The sequence below is a fragment of the Balaenoptera borealis genome (assembly GCF_965194805.1).
Source record: "Balaenoptera borealis genome assembly, chromosome: 1".
Classification (NCBI taxonomy): Eukaryota; Metazoa; Chordata; class Mammalia; order Artiodactyla; family Balaenopteridae; genus Balaenoptera; species Balaenoptera borealis.
Window position 1 is genome coordinate 30652584 of NC_138860.1, and position 26029 is coordinate 30678612.

Genomic DNA, 26029 nt, shown 5'->3' on the forward strand with positions numbered 1-26029 from the left:
AGTCACTTAGCAACCCCCATGGAACAAGAGAGCCTTTTCCCAATTGTCTCAGCAGATGACCCAGAACAAATGCTCATTGGCTCTAATTGATCTGGCTTTGGTTATACTCAAGCTTAAAAATCAGAGTTGGGGAGAAAGGGGCAGGTAGACTCAGCACCATTGAAATCTCATGACCCAAGAGTAGTAAAGGTGTGATTTCCCAAAGGTCTTTGTTCACAACCTCGGGAGTTCCCCAGGTGAAATTCAAAACTGACCCCCATACATGGAGGGCAAGAAAAGACCAAAGAGGCAGACCACTCCAGATTGGTAGGAGGCAGGTTTAATAACAGGCTTGTCTTGGGTGGCCTCCACTCCTGCCTGCCAGAATATTAGTCTACTGAGAGGCCTTAACAGGGTTCAGTAATGTATGCAGTCCAGATGATCTCAGCAGCACATGACTGTCTCCAGGCTGTGTCCTTGAAACAGCAGTTAGTATGACAGTAGTAGGCTGAACATGCATTCCAGGGACGGGTGGGGGTAAGGAGCCTTAGATTGCCAGGGTCCAGCTCTCAGGTCAACCAGCAGTCACATTCTTTTGATGACCTCCTCCAATAAAAAATAAGTGTTGGTACCAAGAGGGGGGCTGAATGCTCTAGAAGGCCTGCATTACCACAAGTACCTGCCTGTGCCAAGCACTGTCACATTACATGTCCTTAATCACCCTACCCATTTCACTAATCAGGAAACTGAGGTCCAGAGAATCATAGACCTACTGGCAGTGCTGAATGTCACCAAATAGTTATAAAGTGCTTACAGAGTATATGACATTCTCCTAAGGCCTACAAATACAGGGATGAATACTGTCCTTGAGCCTAAGATACCCAAGAGACCAGCTTGCCCTGAAATAAAAGTGAACCACAACAGAAATAGGAACATTGTACTATGAAATAATTAAATCTGCCTTGGCAGAAAGGAGGGATCCAATATGGGATAGAAGCTGAGAAAGATTCTTTTCACACTCTTTTAAAAAACCTTTCTTGCACTTGTGACAAATTACATCAGAGCACCAGGAAGCAAAGATATTAAATATTGCAAAGATCCTGGTACATGGAAAGTATGAAATATTTATAGAATGAGTGATTGAAAGAGTGATGTGGGTATCACTTGAAAAAGCTAAATGTCATTAGGGCTTGGTGTTGTTTTACAGGCTCTGAGTCTTTAGCTCCATGTGCATTATCAGAGTTGGTCATTGTATCCAGGAGTTCCATCTTGCTCATTTCCATCTGATATCAAGGGGACTTATAGCTCTGAAGTTTGCACTGTCTTTTCCTCTGAATTTTGAATAACTTCCTTCTGTTCTTTTCAGCTATTTCATTATGAATCATCTCCTCATATTAATAGAAACTTGTTTTCCAAAATCTGTTGCATTTAGTTTTCAAAAAAATGTTACCAGGTCATAATTATAGTTCACTACTGCTCTGCTTGATTAGTTTTCAGAAATAAAATGTGATGACTTTAGAAAACATACAGACTTTTGTAAAAGTTTGGGTCTCAGTCTGTAATAAGATGATATATATTTTCATTTCTAGTCTACTGATTTGTGATGATCACATTTTACAATGGTAAAGTAGCTAGCTTGTTTCCACATCACTGCCCTCCAAGCATCCTTGCTCTTCCCTCCCCTACTTTCTGGAATCACTCTTTTCCATCTCGGAGGTGCTCACTACCCAGTTGTACTTTCATGATATTCAGTGTCACTGATAGGACCCTTGCCCATTACCACGGCTGATAGTCTCAATTACCTTTCCAAAATTAAAATTTGAGTTCATTGACTCTCAGAGTTATTTAGGAGTTGGATTCCTTTTCTACACAAACCACCTCCAGCTGGTCTCTAGGCTGACGCATTTCTGCTCACTGGAGACAAGATCATCAGCTACTGAGGCTTGTCTCAGTAAGTGTCTCAGTCATGGTGAACCTACCATATTCCATTGTGAGTCTGTCTCCATTAGGCATGGACTTAGGTTTTCTGCATCAACATTCTTGGAAGGCAGTGTAAAATTTGTAAATATTTTTGGCAAAAGCTTACCTGGGTTTGTATAAGTCAGATATAATTACCCTAATCTCAAGCCATTTTATCTTTATAAAGCTATCTTCAGTAGCTCTTCAAGTGATATAATTACTTTTCTGACATTTTGGATTTACAGGTTTATCTGTAACTGATACTGGTGAAACGCTGCTATATAGCTTCCTAGAAATTATCAGAACTACCTAGAGATCCCTTTTCGGTGGAAACTAGTGACGTAAAAGCACCTTATGTTTGAAAAGGGCACTTGCTCTATTCATCAAAAATTCTTAGATTGAGTGACCTTTTGATATTGAACGTGCATGGAACACAGATCATCTATTGCTTCTGTCTTGCTCTGCACGTCAGAGCTCCTCTAAGGATCTGAATGTAGCAGTCAGAATCCTGGTGGACCACAAGCCCACCTTTTCTTTCACTGTTTCTTTGGAAAGGTCTGGCTCCTTAAGATCAGCAAGCATAAGATTGCTCCTGGCAATTTCTCTATCATCCTTAGGTGGTATTTCTTAGACCAGATGGCATGTCCTTCCTCAGATTACCTGTTCATTGCAAGTCAAGATGCCCTCATGCTTCCTAAATCAATGCATATTTTCTAACTATATTGGAAATATATATTTTTGTAGTAACCTTAGGAAAATACAGAAATATGTAGCAAAGAAAACAAAAATCCTCAGTAATACTGTAGTACTACTATTTAGAGATAACTGCTGTTAACATTTGATGTATTTTCTGGCACTGTATATAAGTGTATTCTATAATTTTATATGTTTCTCAGATATCATTATTTCATGAACATGTTCCTGTACAGTAAAAATTCTTTGAACACATCATATTATATATTCCTTCATTATGAATGTATCAATGATTTACCTCTTTATCTATTGCTGGATGCTTAGATGTTATCTTTTATTGTAAGTAGTGGACATATTTATAACTTTATTCTCTTATCCAGTGATCTACTTAAGATAAATTCCTTGAAGAGGAATTGCAGAATTAAAGGGTTTGATTATCTTTATCTTTAATGTTCTTCATATATACTGCTAGGTTGCCCTTCAGGAAAACATTAGCAATTTAAACTACCAGCTCTTTATGAATACCTCTTTCAATATTCCCCCAATAACATAGAATATTTTCATTAAAATTTTTTTGACTATATGACAGATGAAAGATGTTATCACACTTTTCTTTTACATTTTATTTCTTTGGGTACTAAGAAGTTGAACATTGTTTCTCATGTGTTTTTTCCTTATTTGCGTTTATTTTGTATGTTCACTTTTTATGTCCTTTGCCTATTTTTTCTATAAGGTTGTTAAAGTTTTCTTTTTTGATATTGGACCTTAGCTGAAAAGAGTTGAGCTAATGGTACTTCTCTTTTCATGTACATTAGCAGCCTTACTCCCTTTTATCTTGACTCCTGATTCCCATTTTACTCCCCCTCCCTCCTACTAGGAAACACATAGGCAAGTTTCCTAGTATATTCAATGAATATCCTTTCATTTATGTAAGTTGTTATAAAATGTGTACTATTGTAAGCATGTATTTTCATAAATCAAATGGTATTACATATTACATTTAATTCTGTTGCTTAGTTTTACTTAGTACAATTTTTAAAATCCATCTGTATTGCTCTGTGTATATCTTGTACTTTATTTCTTATTGCTGCAAACTATTCCATGGTGGGTGCTTTCACCATATTTTCCCCAGGTACTTCTCCAATGAGGGTCACTCTAATGTCTCCCAGATTTCATCTCCACTGTGCCACTGTAAACAATGCCACAATAAACATACCTCTGCATACTATTACTGCTTTCAAGCTTGTGAGAATTTGGGGGGAATATATAGAGAGATATAGACACACACACACATACACAACACACACACACAGGAGTAGAATTGCTAGGTCATAGCAAATTTGACTAACCTGCCAATTGCTTTTCAGATGGTATTTCCAGTATGAATTCCCACCAGCAGTGCATGAGAGTTCTGAAATACCTACATTCTTTCTACACTTACGGTCCACTCTAACAAGTAAGAGTGATAAATTATTGTTTTAATTTGCATTTCTCTGATTGCTAATGAATTTGAACATTGCTTTTTAGGTTTTCGCTTGTGTATATTGATAGCCTTCACCCATTTTTCTATGTGTTTCCTGTTTTTTTCTGATAGATTTCCAAACCTCTTGTACATTTTGCTCTATTTGTAGGCCATGTTTGAAGTTTTCTCCAGTTTATTTTACTTTTAATTTTGTTTATGATGTTTTATACATTTCTAAGCTTTAAATTTATTAGGTAGTTAATGCTAATATTTTTATATGTTTCATCCAGTGCATTTATTTATGATATTTGGCAAAATAGTTTTTTTTCTTTGTTTTCTTCTGTACTTTCAATCTATTTGCTTTGTTGCTTTCCTAAAATAGTTCTCTGTAGAATGTCAGACAGTTATTCTCAAAGTGTGTTGTCACTTTTGATCCACTAGAGGCCAACACTTACTTGAAAGAAATTGATGTCCCTTCCTAAAATTCATATTCTTTCCTCTCTGAAAGCAAGGAAACTGGCAGAAAATAAGTAATTTCATTTAAATTAAATGACTGCAAATTATATAGAAAAGAAGAGTCTGGACAAAATGAAAGGACTATTTTTAAAGACAACAAATTATAATAAAAGGATTCAGGGCTTCTCTGGTGGAGCAATGGTTAAGAATCCGCCTGCCAATGCAGGGGACACGGGATTGAGCCCTGTTCCGGGAAGATCCCACATGCCACGGAGCAGCTAAGCCCGTGTACCACAACGACTGAACCTGTGCTCTAGAGCCCAGGAGCCACAACTACTGAAGCCCACATGCCTAAAGCCCGTGCTCTGCAATGAGAGAAGCCACCACAATGAGAAGCCCGTGCACCACAAAGAAGAGTAGCCCCCACTCGCCGCAACTAGAGAAAGCCGGCACGCAACAACGAAGACCCAACACAGCCAAAAATAAAATAAATAAATTTAAAAATAAATAAATTTAAAAAAATAAAAGGATTCAAAGTTGTTTTTTACTGAAAAAATGAAAGCAAAAAATACAAATAGTTTAATTTTTTTTTAATTGACAGAAGAAAGTTTTGTTTTTAAATTTATTTATTTATGGCTGTGTTGGGTCTTCGTTTCTGTGCGAGGGCTTTCTCTAGTTGCGGCAAGTGGGGGCCACTCCTCATTGCGGTGTGCGGGCCTCTCATTATCACGGCCTCTCTTGCGGAGCACAGGCTCCAGACGTGCAGGCTCAGTAGTTGTGGCTCACGGGCCCAGTTGCTCCGCGGCATGTGGGATCTTTCCAGACCAGGGCTCAAACCCGTGTCCCTTGCATTGGCAGGCAGATTCTCAACCACTGCACCACCAGGGAAGCCCCAAGTTTTGGTTTTAAAATAAAAATATAAATGGTCTAGCTTCTACTCAAAATCTACATTAAGCGTTAGTAAGTATGAGGTGGGGTAGAAGCAACTTCAATGACTTTTTCTCCCTTTTCTCTGAAAGGCCAGGAGATGGGGCTAACCTGCCTCACATATTGTGTAGGGCTCCTACACAGATGACTGAGTAGAAAACAGTTCACGCACACACACACACACACACACACACACACACACACACACACACACCGGTTTTAATTAAAATGAGATGATCTGTAAGAAAGGACCATGCTGAAGGACCATGCTGGCCCTGAAGCAGTCATTGAAATGTACCTCCTCTCTGAGTCCCATTAGCATTCTTAAAATTATGTTTATCACACAAAAACAGACAAATCCACAAAGGGTAGGAAGGAAGAAGAGAAAGAGCTAAAGGAAGGAAGGAAGGAAGGGAAGGAAGGAAGGAAAGCGTGGTGAGGGAGGGTCAACTAGCAAGACTGCAGTTCTAACCTATGAAAACACAAAAGGGCAGCTAAAAACTGTTCTTTACATATAGATAACTGCTTGCATTTGGACCTGGAACCAACAATCAAGATCAAATGATAATTTAACTGAGCAGGACCCTATGGGGCCTTCCTGGGACAGACCCCTCTCCCATATCCTCTGCTTTAGCTCCTCTCTGAAGTACCTAGATAACAGTATGTGATGCACATTTCCTGAGTTGTTTTACAGATGCTAAAACCTCCACCAAATGGAATAGTTTAGCTACTTGATCACCCAGGCCTATTAGAGCCTTAGGCTTGATAATGTTAACCCCTGTGACACTGCCCTGTTACCTCACCATCAACCAATCAGAGAATGAGCCCATACCCTGGGACTCCCCTCCCGCACCTTGCCTTTAAAAATGCTTTGCTGAAACCCATCATGGAGTTTGGACTTTTTGAGCACCAGCTCTCCTGGACTCCTTGTATGGCACCTTATAATAAATGCGGCACTTCCCTTCACCACAACCCAATGTCACTAGATTGGCTTTACTGTGCATGGGCGAGCTGACCCAAGTTTTGGTTCAGTAACAATAACCCATGTACAAAACACTATAAAACATAAGGTACTATTATTATTACAAGGATGGATATGGCAGTTAGGGACTTGGCTTCTAGGTGCCCTTCATGAATGAGATGGCTGGAACATATCAAATATGAGAGCTCATGCTACAAAAAGAAGTTATTATTATATCAATTAAAATAAATGCATGAAGGATTTATATTTGCATGTAAGACAGAATAAACATTTTTTAATTGACTAAGAATCTTTAAAAATAATTTATATTATACAGAACTTTTCTGTTAATATGGTTCTGCTTGCTTTTGATTTAGTACCTATAAAAACTAAGTATATACAGCAATAAGAACATATTTACAAGTAAGCAAGTTACTTTCTAAAGTTTATTTTATGTAATTTCTAAAGTAATATGTACAAGGTAGAAAATGCAAATACTACAAAAGGATTTTCTTTCAAAAGCATACTATTCTCCTGTCCCCATCCCCATGTTTCCCAGTTTCACCATCCAGAGATAAATGTTACTGCCAGTTTCTTGTCATCAATATGTATGGATTTTTTTTCTTTTTGCAGAAATGGTATTATGCCATATGAATTGTTCCACACCTTGCTTTAAAACACCACCACCACCACCACTACCAACAATAACAATAACTACTTAAGATAACATTATTTGGACTTCATTTCGGGTCAGTTAGAACAGAATGGAATATGCCTTATTCTTTTTAACATTAGAAAGTATTCCACTGGATGAATGTACCGGAGTTGATTTGTCTAAGTCTTCTGTCTTCTATTGAAAGACATTTAGGTTGTTTTCAGTCGTTGGCTATCAAAAACAATAATTCAGTGATTTTCTGAATACATATAATCTTTTGTAGGAATATAATTTAGAAATAGAAATCTAGAAGAGGAATTGATAAATCAAAAGATGTGAATATTTTAATGTCTACAGATACTGCCAAAATTGTGCTTTAGATGGAGAGTATCAATTTATATTCCCATTACAGGATTGCCTTGCCCACCTTACTGTCTCTAAGATTGCTTTTTATCAAATTTTTTATTCTTTTCCAATCTGTTGGGTGAAAAAAGAAATGTTATTGCATTTCTCCTATTATGGGTAAAAGTTCAAAATCTTTCTATTTTAAAACCATTTGTAATATTTTCAGTGAACTGATTATGGGTTTTCTTGCCCATTTTCCCATTTTCCTATGTTGGTTGTAAGACCTTTTTAAAATGATTTGTAGATCCTTATGTAATACGGAAATTAGCCCCTTGTTTTATGTGTTGATAATTATTATCCTGAGTTTATTAGCAGAAATTTAAAAATTTTAAGTAGTAAAACTATCAATCTTCTCCATATGGCTTTTGGGCTTTAAAATGTCTTCTCCAGTCAGACTATTTTTAAATTCTTCTGTATTTTTTTCCAGTACTTTTATTATACTTCTTAACTCTTAAATCTTCAACCCAGTTAAAATTCATTTTGATGTAGGAAATGAGGTTGATACCTAGAATATTTTCTCCCAGATGGCTCCCCAATAGTTTCTGACCTATTTATTGACAATTCATCTTTCCCCATTGATTTGAAGTCTGTTTCTTAAAACTATTCCCCCAGATATATTATATACCTGTTTCTAGACTCTTCTACTGATTGATATTTATATCTCTTTATGTGCATGTAGCAGTCTATTTTGATTACTATTGCCTTATAACATGTTTTAAAATTAAGGATGCCCACTGTCACCGCTTCTATTCAACATAATACTGGAAGTCCTAGTCAAAGCAATTAGTCAAGAAGAATAAAAGACATCCAAATCCGAATGAAAGAAGTAAAATTGTCTCTATTTGCAGATGACATCATCTTATACATAGATAACCCAAAGACTCCACACACAAAAAAACCTTTTAGAACTAATAAAATAAATTCAACAAGGTTATAGAATATAAAATCAACATACAAAAATCAGTTGCATTGGGGCTTCCCTGGTGTCGCAGTGGTTAAGAATTTGCCTGCCAGTGTAGGAGACACAGGTTCAAGCCCTGGTCCGGGAAGATCCCACATGCCGCTGAGCAACTAGGCCCATGCGCCACAACTACTGAGCCTGCACTCTAGAGCCCACGAACCACCACTACTGAGCCCACGGGCCACAACCACTGAGCCCACGCACCACAACTATTGAAGCCTGCACACCTAGAGCCCATGCTCCACAACAAGAGAAGCCACCGCAATAAGAAGCCCATGCATCACAACAAAGAGTAGCCCCCGCTCACCACAACTAGAGAAAAGCCCACATGCAGCAATGAAGACCTAATGCAGCCAAAAATTAATTAATTAATTAATTTAAAAAAAATCAGTTGCATTTAATACACTAAGAACAAATTGTTTGAAAGGAAATTAAGAGGACAATTTCATTTAAAATAGCATCAAAAATAACAAAATATTTAGGAATAAACTTAAACAAAGGAGGTGAAAGATTTGTATACTGAAAACTATAAAACACTGATAAAAAATTAAAGAAGACACAAATACTGGTGTACCTCAGAGATAATGCAGGTTTGTTTCAGATGACCTCAGTAAAATTGATATCACAATAAAGCAAGTCACATGAATTTTTTGGTTTCCCAGTGCATTCAAAAGTTATGTTTACACAATAGTCTATTAAGTGTGTAATAGCCTTATGTCTGAAAAAACAATATGGTATTATGCACTTTAAAATATGTTGAGATAGATCTCATGTTAAGTGTTCTTACCCCCCAAAAAGAACTCAACAAGCCAAAATCCTACAAAAGAACAAAAAGAAAATTTTGAAGGTGATGGATATGTTTAGTACCTTGGTTGTGGTGATGGTATCACAGTTGTATACATCAAGATATATACATTAATTGTGTGGAATTTTTAATATATCAGTTATACCGCTGTAAAGCTAAGAAATATATCTGGAAGGGCTAGTCCCTGAAACATATAAAGATCTTTATTTTCTCCCTGTAAACATTAGAAGTTTGCTTTAAAACATTTGTTATTTTTATTCATCAAAGTTTATATATTAGCTTAGGGGGGATTTTCATCATTATAATACTTTGACTTCTCAGCCCAAAACAAATGCTATTCTATTTAAGTGTTTTATTTATATCCCTTGATTTAATTTTTTTAATTAAAAATTTTAATAGAGGGCTTAAGTTGTTTAATACAGATCTTGAATGTTTGTTGTTACATGTATTCCTAAGCAATTAATATTGTAATTGCTGTTGTATATATTTTTTCTTCCATTATATCTATTACTTAATTGTAGTTTGTATATTGGAAAGCTATTGATTTTTTGCATTTATTTTGTACCTAGACAACTTACTGAATTTTCTTCTTGTTTATAATGGCTTTTGAGTCAATTCTCTTAGGGTGTTTCAAGTATACAGACATATTATGTGAGAGTAACACCATTCAAAACTTTTTGTCTTCATTTTTAAGAAGCAAAATAAGAATATACTAAAAAAGTAAAGTTGTATAACTTATAATAAATATCTGGGTTACAGAATAAAGTGGAGGCATATTTTAAAATAATGAGGGAAGATGACAGAGAAAGTGAGAGAGATAGAGATTTTACCAGAAAAAAAAAAAAAAGAGCCTCTTGGCAGTCATTATGAAAATTAGAAAATCTAGTTAATAGCTAAATATATATAATGAACAGGAACATGATGAACATAACATTTGTTCAGTCTTTTATATTAGGCCACCTACATTGAATTTTAAGGTAAATTCTTCTTAAAATTGCAACTGACATGGTCAAATTATGTGGCAAGTTCTTTGAGTCTGCTGCAGCAGCAGCTAATGAAAAGAGAGGACCTCTGTCCCTTTTCTGCCAGCAAAACTTGCAACTGGTGGATAGTGATCCTCCAACTGACCTGCTTCTTATTTTTCCTAAGCCAGAGATGAAAGAATTCTCACTGAGTCAATAAAAAGAAGGGGGAGGAAAAGGGTATGAGAGTACCACTGGATTCAACTGAACATGACACAGTAAGGGACTGACTGTTAGCAAAAGATGACACCCCTTCTGCTATTATCAGGATGGGGATCATTGATCATATCATCTCTCGAGAGATAAGTCACCTTCTTATGGACTGATTTGCTTTGCTCGGTAGAGGCACTTCCTAGCGTAGCTGTCTTACTTTAGGTTGGCATTGCTGCATTGGCAGATGGCCCACTTCTTCCCTACCAAACAATTATTTTGGATTCAATTCATGTTTTGCTTCCAAATTTATTTTTACACTTTTAAAAATTGGATACTAAATCTGTTTGTGTGCTAAGTAAATTTTACATGCATTTAAGCATTTCTTCTAGGCAGTCCAATAAATTCTCCAGATCTCTTTTTATATAGACAGAGATCACCAACTAGATAGAAGAAAATGCAGGCAGATACTGCTTATGGAGTTTTAGTTACATAAACGGGCTTATATATTTAGTTATGTGAACAGCTTTTATGTTCAGACTTGCCCCTTTCATTTTAACAATCCATCTTGACCTTTGATGTTGGTGCATGTAAATGTAACTCACTCGTTTAATGACTTAAAATTACAGTGTATGGATGTACTATAATTTAATTAACCAATCCCCCCTTATTGATGGACATTTGGATGGTTCTGGCAGAAATTCATTGCATTATATATATATATATATATATATAGGAGTGTAATTGCTTTACAATGTTGTGTTAGACTCTGCCACACAGCGAAGTGAATCAGCCATATGCATACACACATCCCCTCCCTCTTGGACCTCCCCCTCCCATCCCACCCAACTAGGCCATCACAGAGCACCGGCCTGAGCTCCCTTTGCTATACAGCAGGTTCCCACTAGCTATCTATTTTAGCCATGGTAGTGTATTTATGTCAAACCTAATCTCCCAATTCATCCCACCTTCCCCTTCCCCCCCGTGTCAACATGTCCGTTCTCTACATCTGCCTTTCTGTTCCTGCCCTGCAAATAAGTTCATCTGTACCATTTTTCTAGATTCCACATATATGTGTTAATATACAATAATTGTTTTTCTCTTTCTGACATACTTCACTCGGTATGACAGATTCTAGGTCCATCCACATCTCTACAAATGACCCAATTTCATTTCTTTTTATGGCTAAATAATCTTCCATTATATATATATACACCACATCTTCTTTATCCATTCATCTGTTGATGGACATTTAGGTTGTTTCCATGTCCTGGCTATTGTAAATAGTCCTGCACTGAACATGGGGGTACATGTGACTTTTTGAATTATGATTTTCTCAGGGTATATGTCCAGTAGTGGGTCATATGGTAGTTCTATTGTTAGTTTTTTAAGGAACCTCCATACTGTTCTCCACAGTGGCTGTATCAATTTACATTCCCACCAACAGTGCAAGAGGATTCCCTTTTCTCCGCACCCTCTCCAGCATTTATTGTTTGTAGATTTTCTGATGATGGCCATTCTGACCGATGTGAGGTGATACATCATTGTAGTTTTGATTTGCATTTCTCTAATAATTAGCGATGTTGAGCATCTTTTCATGTGCCACTTGGCCATCTGTACGTCTTTGCTAAAATGTCTATTTAGGTCTTCCGCCCATTTTTTGATTGGGTTGTTTATTATTTTGGTATTGAGCTGCATGAGCTGTTTGTATATTTTGTAGATTAATCCTTTGTCTGTTGCTTTCTTTGCAAATATTTTCTCCCATTCTGTGGGTTGTCTTTTCATCTTGTTTATGGTGTCCTTTCCTATGCAAACGCTTTTAAGTTTCATTAGGTCCCATTCGCTTATTTTTGTTTTTAGTTTTATTACTCTAAGAGGTGCATCATAAAAGATCTTGCTGTGATTTATGTCAAAGAGTGTTTTTCCTATGCTTCCCTCTAAGAGTTTTATAGTGTCCAATCTTACATTTAAGTCTTTAATCCATTTTGAGTTTATTTTTGTGTATGGTGTTAGGAAGTGTTCTAATTTTATTCTTTTACATGTAGTTGTCCAGTTTTCCCAGCACCATTTATCAAAGAGGCTGTCTCGTCTCCATTGTGTATTCTTGCCTCCTTTGTCATAGATTAGGTGACCATAGGTGCGTGGGTTTATCTCTGGGCTTTCTATCCTGTACCATTGATCTGTATTTTTGTTTTTGTGCCAGTACCATACTGCCTTGATTACTGTGGCTTTGTAGTAGAGTCTGAAGTCAGGGAGCCTGATTCCTCCACCTCCATTTTTCTTTCTTAAGATTTGGCTATTCAGGATCCCTTCTGTTTCCATACAAATTGTGTAATTTTTTGTTCTAATTCTGTGAAAAATGTCATTGGTGATTTGATAGTTATTGCACTGAATCTGTAGATAGCTTTGGGTAGTATAGTAATTTTCATAGTATTGATTCTTCCAATCCAGGAGCATGGTATATCTCTCCATCTGTTTGTGTCATCTTTGGTTTCTTTCATCAGTGTTTTATAGTTTTCTGAGTATAAGTCTTTTGCCTCCTTAGGTAGGTTTATTCCTAGGTATTTTATTCTTTTAATTGTGATGGTAAATGGGATTGCTTCCTTAATTTCTCTTTCTGATCTTTCGTTGTTAGTATATAGGAATGCAAGAGATTTCTGTACATTATTTTTATATCCTGCAACCTTACCAAATTCATTGATTAGTTCTAGGAGTTCTTTGGTGGCATCTTTAGGATTTTCTATGTATAGTATTATGTCATCTGCAAACAGTGACAGTTTTACTTCTTTTCCAATTTGTATTCCTTTTATTTCTTTTTCTTCTCTGATTGCTGTGGCTAGGACTTCCAATACTATGTTGAATAATAGTGGGGAGAGTGGACATCCTTGTCTTGTTCCTGATCTTAGAGGAAATGCTTTCAGTTTTCACCATTGGGAATTATGTTTGCTGTGGGTTTGTCATTTATGGCCTTTATTATGTTGAGATAGAGTCCCTCTATGCCCACTTTCTGGAGAGTATTTATCATAAATAGGTGTTGAATTTTGTCAAAAGCTTTGTCTGCATCTATTGAGATGATCATATGGTTTTTATTCTTTAATTTGTTATTCTGGTATATCGTGTTGATTGATTTGCATATATTGAAGAATCCTTGCATTCCTGGGATAAATCCCACTTGATTATGGTGTATGATCTTTTTAATGTGTTGTTGGATTCAGTTTGCTAGTATTTTGTTGAGGATTTTTGCGTCTATGTTCGTCAGTGATATTGGTCTGTGTTTTTCTTTTTTTGTGATATCTTTGTCTGGTTTTGGTATCAGGGTGATGGTGGCCTCGTAGAATGAGTTTGGGAGTGTTCCTCCCTCTGCAATTTTTTGGAAGTGTTTGAGAAGGATATGTATTAACTCTTCTCTAAATGTTTTATAGAATTGGCCTGTGAAGCCATCTGGTCCTGGACTTTTGTTTGTTGGAAGATTTTTCATTACAGTTTCAATTTCATTACCTGTGATTGGTCTGTTTATATTATCTAATTCTTCCTGGTTCAGTCTTGGAAACTTGTACCTTTCCAAGAATGTGTCCATTTCTTCGAGGTTGTCCATTTTATTGGCGTATAGTTGCTTGTAGTAGTCTCTTATGATCCTTTGTATTTCTGTGGTGTTCATTGTAATCTCTCATTTTTCATTTCTAATTTTATTGATTGGCATCCTCTCCCTTTTTTTCTTGATGAGTCTGGCTAAAGGTTTATCAATTTTGTTTATCTTCTCAAAGAACCAACTTTTAGTTTTATTGATCTTTGCTATTGTTTTCTTCATTTATATTTCATTTATTTCTGCACTGATCTTTATGATTACTTTCCTTCTACTAACTTTGGGTTTTCTTTGTTCTTCTTTTTCTAGTTGCTTTAGGTGTAAGGTTAGATTGTTTATTTGAGATTTTTCTTGTTTCTTGAGGTGAGCTTGAATTGGTATAAGCTTCCCGCTTAGAACTGCTTTTTCTCTGTCCCATAGGTTTTGGATCATTGTGTTTTCGTTGTCATTTGTTTCTAGGTATTTTTTAATTTCGTCTTTGATTTCTTCAGTGATCTCTTGGTTATTTAGCAGCGCACTGTTTAGCCTCCATGTGTTTGTGTTTTTTACAGTTTCTTTCCTGTAATTGGTTTCTAATCTCATAGCATTGTGGTCAGAAAAGATGGTTGATACGATTTCAGTTTTCTTAAATTTTCCATGATTTGTGACCCAAGATGTGATCTATTCTGGAGAATGTTCTGTGTGCACTTCAGAAGAAAGTGTATTCTGCTTTGGGGTGGAATGTCCTATAAATATCAATTAAGTCTATCTGGTCTATTGTGTCATTTAAAGTGTGTGTTTCCTTATTTATTTTCTGTCTGGATGATCTGTCTATTGGTGTAAATGGGGTGTTAAAAGTCCCCTACTATTATTGTGTTACTGTCCATTTCCCCTGTTATGGCGGTTAGCATTTGCCTTATGTGTTGAGGTGCTCCTATGTTGGATGCATAAATATTTATAATTTTTATGTTTTCTTCTTGGATTGATCCTTTAATCATTATGTAGTGTCCTTCCTTATCTCTTGTAACAGTCTTTATTTTAAAGTCTATTTTATGTGATATCAGTGTTGCTACTCCAGCTTTCTTGTGATTTCCATTTGCATGGGATATCTTTTTCCATCCCCTCACTTTCAGTCTGTATGTGTCCCTAGGTCTGAAGTGGATTTCTCATACATAGCATATATACGGGTCTTGTTTTTGTATCCATTCAGCCAGTCTGTGTCTTTTGGTTGGAGCATTCAATCCGTTTACAATCCATTTATCAATATGTATGTTCCTATTACCATTTTCGTAATTGATTTGGGTTTGTTTCTGTGGGTCTTTTTCTTCTCTTTTGTTTCCCACTTAGAGAAGTTCCTTTAGCATTTGTTGTAAAGCTGGTTTGGTGGTGCTAAATTCTCGTAGCTTTTGCTTGTCTGTAAAACTTTTGATTTCTTGGTCGAATCTGAATGAGATCCTTGCTGGGTAATCTTGATTGTAGGTTTTTCTCCTTCATCACTTTAAATATGTCCTGCCACTCCCTTCTGGCTTGCAGAGTTTCTGCTGAGAAATCAGCTGATAACCTTATGGGGATTCCCTGGTATGTTATTTATTGCTTTTCCCTTGCTGCTTTTAATATTTTTTCTTTGAATTTAATATTTGTTGGTTTGATTAATATGTGTCTTGGTGTGTTTCTCCTAGATTTCATCCTGTATGGGACTCTCTGCACTTCCTGAACTTGGGTGCCTATTTCTTTTCCCATTGTAGGGAAGTTTTCGACTATAATCTCTTCAAATATCTCTATACCCTTTCTCTTTTTCTTCTTCTGGGGCCCCTATACTTCGCATGTTAGTGTGTTTAATGTTGTCCCAGAAGTCTCGGAGACTGTCCTCAATTCTTTTCATTCTTTTTTCTTTATTCTGCTCCATGACAGTTATCTCCACCGTTTTATCTTCCAGCTCACTTATCCATTCTTCTGCCTCAGTTATTCTGCTATTGACTCCTTCTGGAGAATTTTTAATTTCAGTTATTTTGTTATTCATCTCTGTTTGTTTACTCTTTAGTTCTTCTAGGTACTTGTTAAACATTTCTTGTATTTTCTCCATTCTGTTTCTGAGATTTTTGGATCATCTTTACTATCATTACTCTGAATTCTTTTTCAGGTAGCTTGCCTATTTCCTCTTCATTTATTTGGTCTTGTAGGTTTTTACCTTGCTCCTTCACCTGTAACATATTTTCTTTGTTGTCTCATTTTTTTTTTTTTTGATGGACTGGCTGTATTCCTGTCCTACTGGTTGTTTGGCCTGAGGCATCCAGCACTGGAGTTTGCAGGCAGTTGGGTAGAGCCTGGTCTTGGTGCCAAGATGAGGACCTCCAGGAGGCCTTACTCTGATTAATATTCCCTGGGGTCTGAGGTTCTCCATTAGTCCAGCGGTTTGGACTCTGTGCTCCCACCACAGGAGCTCAGGCCTGAGCCCTGGCCTGGGAACCAAGATCCTGCAAGCCACACAATGTGACAAATGAAAAAAAAAGGAGCAGTACAATAATAAAGAATACAAAATAAAGTAAAATTAGAAAGATACAAAATATATTAAGGAAAATAAAAATATAATTGAAACAACTACAACAAGGTAAAACAGAACCACAACAGAAAAAAGAAAGAAAAAAAAGACAAAAGGGGTGGAACAATAAGAAGGTATAAAGAATAATATAAAATTGGAAAAATAAATGATTTATTAGAAAAAATAAAAATATAAATGAATCAGCAACAACAAGGTAAAACTAAACCACACCCTAAAAGAAGGAAAAAAAAAAGTCAGAAAAGTCCTTGGCTGTGGGGAGTGGGGCTTAGGTAGGGGCGTGGTTTAGGGTGGGGGCGGGGCTTAAACTTAGGACCTGTGCAACAGGTGGGGGAGTGGCAGCATGGCCTGAGGGGGGCCTCAGAGCATGGAGTTCCAGAGTTTGGAGGTATGGCCCTTGGTGAGGGTGTGTGGGCAGGGTTTAGGCCTAGCACGGTTGGAGAGGGTCTCAAAGTGGGTCTCAGAGTGTGGTGTGTAGAGGTAGGGCCCTGGGTGGGGCTCTAGAGGCGGGGCTTAGGGTCTGCACTGCCTGCTGGAGGGGACCTCTGAGGGCAGGGGAAGGGAAAGTGCTGGCCATGCTTGCTTCTGTTCCTCTGCTCCCCCAAGGGTCTCCCCCATTGTTGCTGGACCCCTAAGTGTGGTGGGCCCCACCAGGTGAAAGAAGTCCTCCTCTCCCCCAGCCGCCCCTCAGGGGTGCCAGTCCCATCAGTCCAGGCTTTACATTTCCTCCCCTTTCCCTCCCTCCCACTGCCTCAGGATCCACGCGGCTGGAGGGGTCCTCAGTGGGCAGAGGATCAGGCCTGGGATCTCAGCAGGCTCCCCGAGGCCGAAGTGGGCAGGGGAAATGCTGGCCATTCTCCCTTCTGATCCTCTGCCCTCCCAACGCTCTCCCCCTTTCCCCTCCCAGCGTGGGATCCCTTCCCTTCCTCCAGCTGCCCCTCAGGGGCACCACTCCTGTCCCGCCTCCACTTCTCCTCCACCAACCAATCAGAAGAAAGTCATACACCCTGCAGCCCTCACCCCAAATTTTGCCTATTAAAAATTCTCCCTGAAAACGTTTGGGCAATTCGAAATTTTTTAAGAGCATGAACTATCCATTCTCCTTGCTTGGCCCTGCAATAAATTTTCTCTGCTCCAAACTGATGTGTTTTTTTTTGTTTCACCTCACTAAGCATTGGACACACAAACAAGATCAATAATACAAGTATGGGGGAAATGTCAGAAAATGTCTTGAATATAACATTTGCAAGATAAGAACAAAGTGGGGTGATGCCTAGGTGAAAGGAAGCTAAAAAAATATTAATGCATACATACATACTGATGACAAATTAATATTATAATGGAGTAATCACACTTCAGGCATACAAAATGGAATCAGGCAGCCACTGAGGATCTAGTCTCAGGCAGATCCCTGCATTGAGAACGTGAACATTCTTTGAACTGTACTGGACCCAAAGAAAGACACCACCAGCCATATTCAAAACAATACCTGCCAGCTGCAACTTAATGGTCGGTCTCAAGGTCTTACCTTGTAAATATGCAACAATTCAGACCCCAAACAATCCTTACTTAACAAGTACCCTTACTTCTTGCCAGCTCCAATTATAAATCTTGATAATAGCTCATGTAACCTTGCAGTTTTATTGCCTTTATAAGTCTCCCCCATTTTGTAGTATGGCGGAACACAATTCAAGTGTTTCTTAAATCTGTGTCTCTTGTGTTTCTTGAATCTGTGTCTCCTGAAATCCTAACAAAACTCAAACACCTTTTTATTCAATCAAATCTCCATTTCTAAAATTTCGGTTAATAATACATACATTTATGTATTTACTTATACATCTATCTATATACACAAAGTATGCATTAAATAAATGTATGTGTATAATAAATATATATGGATAATAAATATTTTGCTAAGTAGTTTTACATGACCTATTTAATTTTCATGATTACCTTAAATAACACAATTTTAACTGATAATAAATATTTTGCTAAGTAGTTTTACATGACCTATTTAATTTTCATGATTACCTTAAATAACACAATTTTAACTGAGTAAGTTTTAAATATCTAATTGGCTTTAGTGAATTGAAACCAAGCAAGACACTGTGGGGCCTCCCAGGCACAAGCCCATCTATGTGCCCCACTTTTTGTTTGTGAAAAAAGCTTTAGTCTCCTAGGTCTCCCCGAGTTCCAAAGAACAGGCTCAAGCAGTTAATCATTTAAGAAGGGGCAGAAAAGAAAACAAAGAAGCAGTCAAGCAAAGAAGATGATTACTTTAGCAATAAGTCAAACTGGGATGGGGTCATAAGACCCTAGTTTTCCTTGAGGAAAACAGATAACAATGTCTGACATACATTCTTAGGTTGTTGTTACAGAAGTCAGATCCCCACTGTTACTGAACCAAAATTTGTGTGCCTGAGAAACAGTGAGGCCAAAGAAACTGAAACATTGGAGTTTGGAGCGAGAAAAGTTTATTGGAAGGGCTTAGCAAGGAGAACAAGTGGCTCATGCTCAAAACTCCCTGATGGTTTTCAGGGAACAGTTTTTAAAGGCAACATTTAGAGTCATGGCTGCAGAGTTTATGACTTTCTTCTGATTGGTTGGTGGTGAGGTAACAGGGTGGTGTTCCAGGAATCTCAATCATCAACCATCTGGTCCTGACCAGTCTGGGATCTCAGCACATAGTTACCATCCTCCACCTGGGTAGGGGCCTTAGTTCCTGCAGAACAACTCAAAGATATGCATCAGATTGTTATGTATATCACTTGAGGAGGAACTAGGACTCTGTTTTATCTCTACATTACTATATCATAACTGCTTTTCCTTTGTTTCTGTATTTCCTCACTTCCCTAATTGTAACAGGGAAGAGCCAAATCTGACTACATGTTGGATCGTTTCTTTTACTTTAACTTTTGCTTTCTGCTGCTTTTGTTCACTAAAAGGATACTCTCTATTCATAATGGCCTGCCTCAGGGAACCCTGCCCCTCTGCCTGAATGTTAAACCAAAGTCCCTTTGTTCAGGGAAGCATCCTGACCCTGACCACCTGTGGATGGCTGCAAGAAAGAAGAAATTAACACATTCCCTCCCTGAGGCTGGCCATTCCAGAAAACATTTGGAAAACTTATGGCCTTTTTACTTTACTTCCTCATCTCCTCCCATTCTCTGTTCTATAAAAGAAACTGGCATCCAAACCCCAATAAGATGGTTTTGGGGAAACATTAGTCTGCCATCTTCTCAGTCTGCTGGCTTTCTGAATAAAGTCATATTCCTTGCCTCAACACCTTGTCTCCAATTTATTGGCCTGTTGTGCGGCAAGCAGAGCGAGCTTGGACTCAATAACAAATTTGGCGAGCCAGCCAGGAGCCTTGCCGCGCATGGCTAGCCAGCCCCGGTCAGGGAATTTTGGAGCAAGGTCCTAGCAGCTGCTGGGACCATTTGTCCTGAGAATCTTCCCTTCAAATTTCCCTGAAGAGGCACCAGCTACCCTAGCACTTGGCAGTTGAAGCAAGGAACTGACAAACTTCTATGTGTCAACAGACTCGATTTTGGAGGGTAAGTCCCTCCAGCGTGCAAACTGGGAACATATTCCCCCCTCAATTTGGGCTTTTCCTTTACAGGACAAGCCAATTTGGTTGGGGTACCATGCTGGAGAGGTGAATTGTTGTTGGACTGTACCTGATTTTGGGAACTAGTTCATTGGTTTTGTAGGGTAAGTCTACCTGATTTGGGAACTAATTAGTTGGTTTTGGTTTTTTTTTTTTCTTTCCAATCAGCTACCCTATGTCTTTTGATTGAAACATTTAGTCCATTGACATTTTAAGTAATTGTTGATAGGTGTGTACTTATTGCCATTTTAATCTTTGTTTTCCAGTTATTTTTCTAGGCCTTCTTTGTTCATTTCTTCCTTTCATTTTTCCTTTTGTGGTTTGATGATTTTATTCTGTAGTATCCTTGAGTTTTTTGGGTTTTTTTTAATGAACTTAGTGTAGGTTTTTTGATTTGTGATTACCATGGGGGTTCATGTATATTGACACGTATCTATATTTACTTGCTTTAAACTGATAGTTATTTAACATCAAACACATTCTAAGAGATCTATATTTTTTTACTCTCCCCTCCCCCCACCTTTTCTGATTTTTCTGTCCTATTTTACATCTTCATGTTTATCCTTTTACCGTTTATTGTAGTTATAATTGCTTAAAATGTTTAAGTTTTTTAAATCTCTGTACTGACTTATTTAAGTGATATGAAATCCTTACTATATATTTGCCTTTCCTATTGGGATTTCCCCTTTCCTAAATATTCTTGCTTCTTTTCCATTTAGAGAAGAGCCTTCAACATTTCTTTTAGGATAGGTTTAGTATTGCTGAATTCCTGTAGTTTTTACTTGTCTGAGAAATTCTTTATCTCTCTTTCTATTCTAAATTATAATCTTAGTGGGTGGAGTCTCCTATGTTGCAGGCTTTTCCCTATCAGGACTTTGAATACACCATTCTACTCCCTTCTGGCCTACAAAGTTTTGGCAGAGAAATCAGCTGATAGGTTTATAGGGGTTTCCTTGTAAATGACTCTTTATTTTTCTCTTGCTGCCTTCAGAGTCCTCTCTATCTTTTAACTTTTGCCATTTTAATTATGATATGTCTTGGTGTGGGTCTGTTTCAGTTCATCTTGTTTGGAACCCTTTTCATTTTACTTAACTTTCTCTGTCTCTATGAATTTAGGGGAAACAGTTGTCTACTGTGGTTTTGAAGGGGTTTTCTTTTGGGAGCATTCGTCTGTAGACTGTGTCTGTCCAGTGTCTTTGGTACAAGGGCTAGTTTTGATATGGACACCAGCTACATCTTTCCTCAGGGTATGCTGCCCCGCCCCCATCAAGGGGGTTTGGTTGGTGTTGGAGTATCTAAAGCCTGTGTAGTGTGTGAGGCGGGACTTCCTCTCTGCTCTTTGTCTGTCACTACCCTGTCGGGGTGGGGAGTTGAAGTAGATGTTGTTGGAGTGTAAGCCCTGAGAGTTGGGCTTGATCAGACTCCATTCCTCTTGAGTGCTTGCCCTGCCCCAGGAGGAAAGTTCTGAAGCAAAGGAAGCACATGTGCTCACAGAGGACTGATGCATCACCTGTATAAGCATCCATGGTCCTGCTTAGGTGCAGCCCAAGTTCGGTTTCCTTTCCTCTGTTGTGTTCATTCTAGATCTAGTACAAGGCTCTGGCATGGAATGGATGGGGCTGGAGTGTTTACTAGGCTGGGGTTGGGGGTTGGGGTGTTGTGGCTGCAGAAATTAAGGTGGCTGAACTGCTACCATAGATCTGGGCTGCCTCTGTGGCAGTCTTCTCCCAGGACCTGTATGCCCCAGATCTAGGGCTAAGCTGTGGCATGGTGTGGGTTAGGCCCAGGCTCTTGCTCAACTCGAGAAGGTTCCTGAGGTATCACCCAAGTAAGCACTGACAAAGGCCACTGCAGCCCCACCTGGACCATACCCCAGCCCCCCTGGGCTGTCTCTGTGTAGCTAGGCCAAGTCTTTTCACAGGGCCAAGCTAGTCCAGATCATGCACCAGGCTGTGGTGTGGAGTGAGCAGGGCCAGGTGTTCACCCCATTTGGATTTTGGGGACTACGATGAGGTGGCAGCAGCCAGCGCAGAGCTCTCTCTACCCTGACTGTTGGCAAGCTAGCATGCATGCACTCTTTGCAAGTAGAGTCTAGGCTTCTCCAGCCCTTCTGTCTGTCCCAGCAGTTCTCTCAGTAGCCAAGTGGGCTTGTCTCCTCTGTTTAGGACCTCAGGACTGGGACACCCAGTCTGTGGCTCAATCTGCTCACTCACCAGGGTGAGGGTCCACCCGTGTGGACCATTTCTTCCTTTCAGATTCCTCCCAGATTCAGAGGAACTGACCTTATGCCTTTTTTTCCATCCTATCCAGTTATGTGGAAATCTTTCTTGCAGCTATGGTTTTATAAGAATTCTTCTGCCAGTTTCCAGTTAGTTTTCCATAAGAATTATTCTACATGTAGATGTATTTTGATGTGTTTGCAGGGGGACATGAGCTCCACATCCTCCTACTCCACTATCTTGATCCAACTCTCTAAGTATCTTTATAATCATTACCTGAACTCTTTATTAGGTAGATTGCTTATCTCTACTTTTCTTAGTTCTTCTGGAGTTTATCTTGTTCCTTCATTTGGACCATATTCTTCTGTTGCCTCATTTATGATTCTCTGGTTTTATTTCTATGTATTAGGTAGGTTGTTTACATTTCCTGATCTTGGAGAAGTGGCCTTATGTAGTAGACATCCTATGGATCCCTGCAGCACACTCCCTTCTGATCACCAGAGCTATAGGTTCTAAGGGTTCCCCCTATGTGCACTGAGTGGGTCCTTCTGTAGTGACAGGGCCAACTACTGCTGCCCCCACCCAGTTGGTCACACACAGTGGGCTGGCAGTCTTCACAACTGGCTTCATGGCCCAGGGAGTCCTGGGGCTGGTACTGTCTACCTGGTAGGTGGAGCTGCTCTTGCGGAGTGTGGCTGTGGGACCTGAGGAATCCTGAGGCCAGTGCTCGCCTGCTGGTGGTTAGGAACAGGTCCCAGTGTGGCTGGTTTTGTGGCTCATAGTACTCCAGAGCTGATGCTGACCCATTGGTAGGCAGGGCCATTTCCCAGGGTGGCTGCTTTTGGGACCCAGGCATTCCTGGAACTGGTGCTAGCCCATTTGTGTTCAAGGTTGGGTTCCCACACAGCTGGCTACTTGGCCTGGGAGGTTCTGGGACTGGTGCTGATCAGCTGGTTGTTCAGTTAGCCCCTAGCACTAACAGGCTAGAGTGAGGATTCCAAAATGACACTTGCCAGCACCAGTGTCCTTGTGTTAGAATGAGCTCCCCAAAATGACTTCTACCAGTGTCTAGGTCCCCAGGGAGAGTCCTAATAACCTCCTACCTCTTCTGGAGGCTCTCCAAGATCAGCAATTGGGTCTGACACAAGAGTCTTTCAAATTACTGTCTCTGCCCTGGGACTTGGAGCCTGTGAGATTTTTGCATGTGCCCTTTAAGAGTAGAATCTCTGTTTCCTACAGCTCTCTGGCTCTCCTATACAGTAAACCTGCTACCCTTCAGTGCCAACCTTCTGGGGGCTCATCTTCTGTTGCAGAACTCCTGGTCTGGGGAGTCCCATGTTGGGGTCAGGCCCCGCACTCCTTGGAACAAACCTCTAATCTCTGCAACTGAGATTATCCTTCTGTTTTTGGGTCGTCTACCCAGGTATGTGGGTCTTGACTATACCACATCTTCACGCTTCCTATCCATTTTGTTATGGTTCCTTCTTTATATTTATCTTTAGGTGTGGAAAATCTTTTGTTAGTCTTCAGGTCATTCTCACCAATAGGGTCTCTGTAAATAGTTGTAATTTTGGTTTGCCCATGGGAGTAGGTGAGCTCATGGTCTTCCTACTCTTGGCCTAATCGTGGTCACACCCCTGTCTATTTTTAAATTATCTGTATTTTAAAACTTTATGACACTACTGTTATTGCTTTATCCTGTTAATGTTCATTTAAGTTAACCACTTGTATACGATTTTCCATCTCTGAACTCCGATCCATTTTCCATCTTCTTAAATAATATCCTTTAGTACTTTCTTTAATGTGTTTCTACTATGATTAATTTCCTCAATTTTTGTTGTCCAGAATCCTATGTGATTTTTAGCTATTTTCCCCTTGATTGAGAATGCTTAGCTGGCATTCATTTTTATTTCAGAACTTCGAGGATATCATTCTATGTTTTCTGGCCCCTCACAACCATATTTTTCTGTGGAGAAGTTGGCAGAAGTCCTCTTAATTGTGCTACTTTGAAGATATTTTGTCCTTTTTCTACTTCTGTTGCTTCCATAATTTGTTCTTTGTTCAATTTTCAGCAATTTTACTATGAAATGTGTGGATTTGCATTTTTTAATTAATAATGGTTTATTTTGACTAAGGCCAATGGCTCTTCCTGATTCTGTAGGTTAGAGGCTTTTATCAGGTTTTGAAAACTAACTGAATATTGCTGCTACCCTATTCTTTTCTCTCCTGGTACTACTGTTATTTTTCATATTATCTCAATTCTGCTTTTACCCTCTCCTTTTTTCATCTTTCCATCTCTCAGTGCTTCATTACGGATAGTTCCTTGTAACCTATATTTTTCAGCTCACTAATTTTCTCTTTAGTTGACTTAGTCTGTTGTTATATCCTTTGACTGAGTTTTTCATTTTTGTCATTGTGTTTTTTGGTTCTAGAATTTCCATTTGGTTCTTATCAACAATTTCTATTTCTCTGCTAAAATTCTAAATCTTGTGTTTTATCTCCTCCAATATAATAAGCACAGTTATTTTAAAGTCTATATCTGGAGTCCCCAGGTGTTGTTTCTATTATCTGCTGTTTTCTGTCAGTTGTCATTCTTGTTGTCTTGTGTCCTCATGTACCTAGTCATTTTTTGTAGTGTCATAGATATATATTTGGAATAGTAAAGATATCATTTAAGGCCTAAGATGACATCATCTTTCTCCACAGTATGTACTCTTGCTTCTGAAGGCTCCTGGGTACTCTAGCAATTTAGGATTATCTTAGTCCAATTTCAGGGATTAAAATAACTGGAGGCAGAACTGTAGTCCCCAGTGAAGATCTGTTTAGCTTTATGTCACTCTTATTTCTAATATGCAGGTTTTTGGAGCCTCAACCCAAAGCTAGAGGGGATTATACCTTGATGGGGCCTGGATTCCATTCCCTGTCCCTTTAGCCCTAATTATCACTTCAACTCCTTAGCCACTTAATCTTCCATTCTTGAATCACCACATGCTTACAGGAGAAAATTAGCTTCAAAAGTTGGGCCTCAGTCCTCCCCTAGAATCTGGTACATTCATGCTTCACCATCCCATTTGTGATCAGATGCCTTCATAGATATGTTTTCTTTATTTTGTCCGTGTTTCTTAGTTGTCTTCAGTGGGAGTGATTGGTCCAAACTACGTAGTCTACCATTACCTGAAGCAGAAATCATTACCTTATGTTTTAGTAAATATTTTAACTCCACACTAAAATAAAATATTCTTATTTATTTGTCACCAAGTTAAGCCTTTTCTTAAATGATTAATTTAAGTGATAAGTGAGGGAAAAGACAAAATTTTTCTACATATTTTGTGTATCATTAAAAATTATTATAATCACATAATTAGTTATACTGCTATTCTTAACATTTTACTGACTAAAATACAATCATTTATTACATAATGTGCAAAAATTCCAAAATATTTTTTAAAATTATGAGGCTCAAGAAATTGCATATTTCTGTTAAAAGAGGTTTGAGAGAATTCCTCAGTCAAAAAAGGAGAGGGATGCTAATTTAGGGCCTTGAATGCCACATTAAAGGAATTGAGTGCATGGCAAGGGTATTCGATATTGTCTTGTTCTAGGAAATCTATGCCTAGGGATGAAATGGCCTTCTTTTACAACTGAG

General features: G+C 38.5%; 2 long non-coding RNA genes across 6 annotated transcripts in view; one reads left to right on the top strand and one right to left on the bottom strand.

Moving 5' to 3' along the window:
* Positions 1-26029, bottom strand: part of LOC309605589 — a 582281-nt gene that overhangs the window by 249683 nt on the left and 306569 nt on the right. The window lies entirely within an intron of this gene.
* LOC309605570 overlaps positions 1-26029 on the top strand; it is a 162691-nt gene that overhangs the window by 13914 nt on the left and 122748 nt on the right. For all 5 annotated transcript variants that reach the window (XR_014231415.1, XR_014231416.1, XR_014231417.1 and 2 more), the window contains exons 2-3: positions 3999-4087; positions 20177-20268. This is a non-coding gene — a long non-coding RNA (uncharacterized lncRNA). The remainder of the gene's footprint in view (positions 1-3998; positions 4088-20176; positions 20269-26029) is intronic.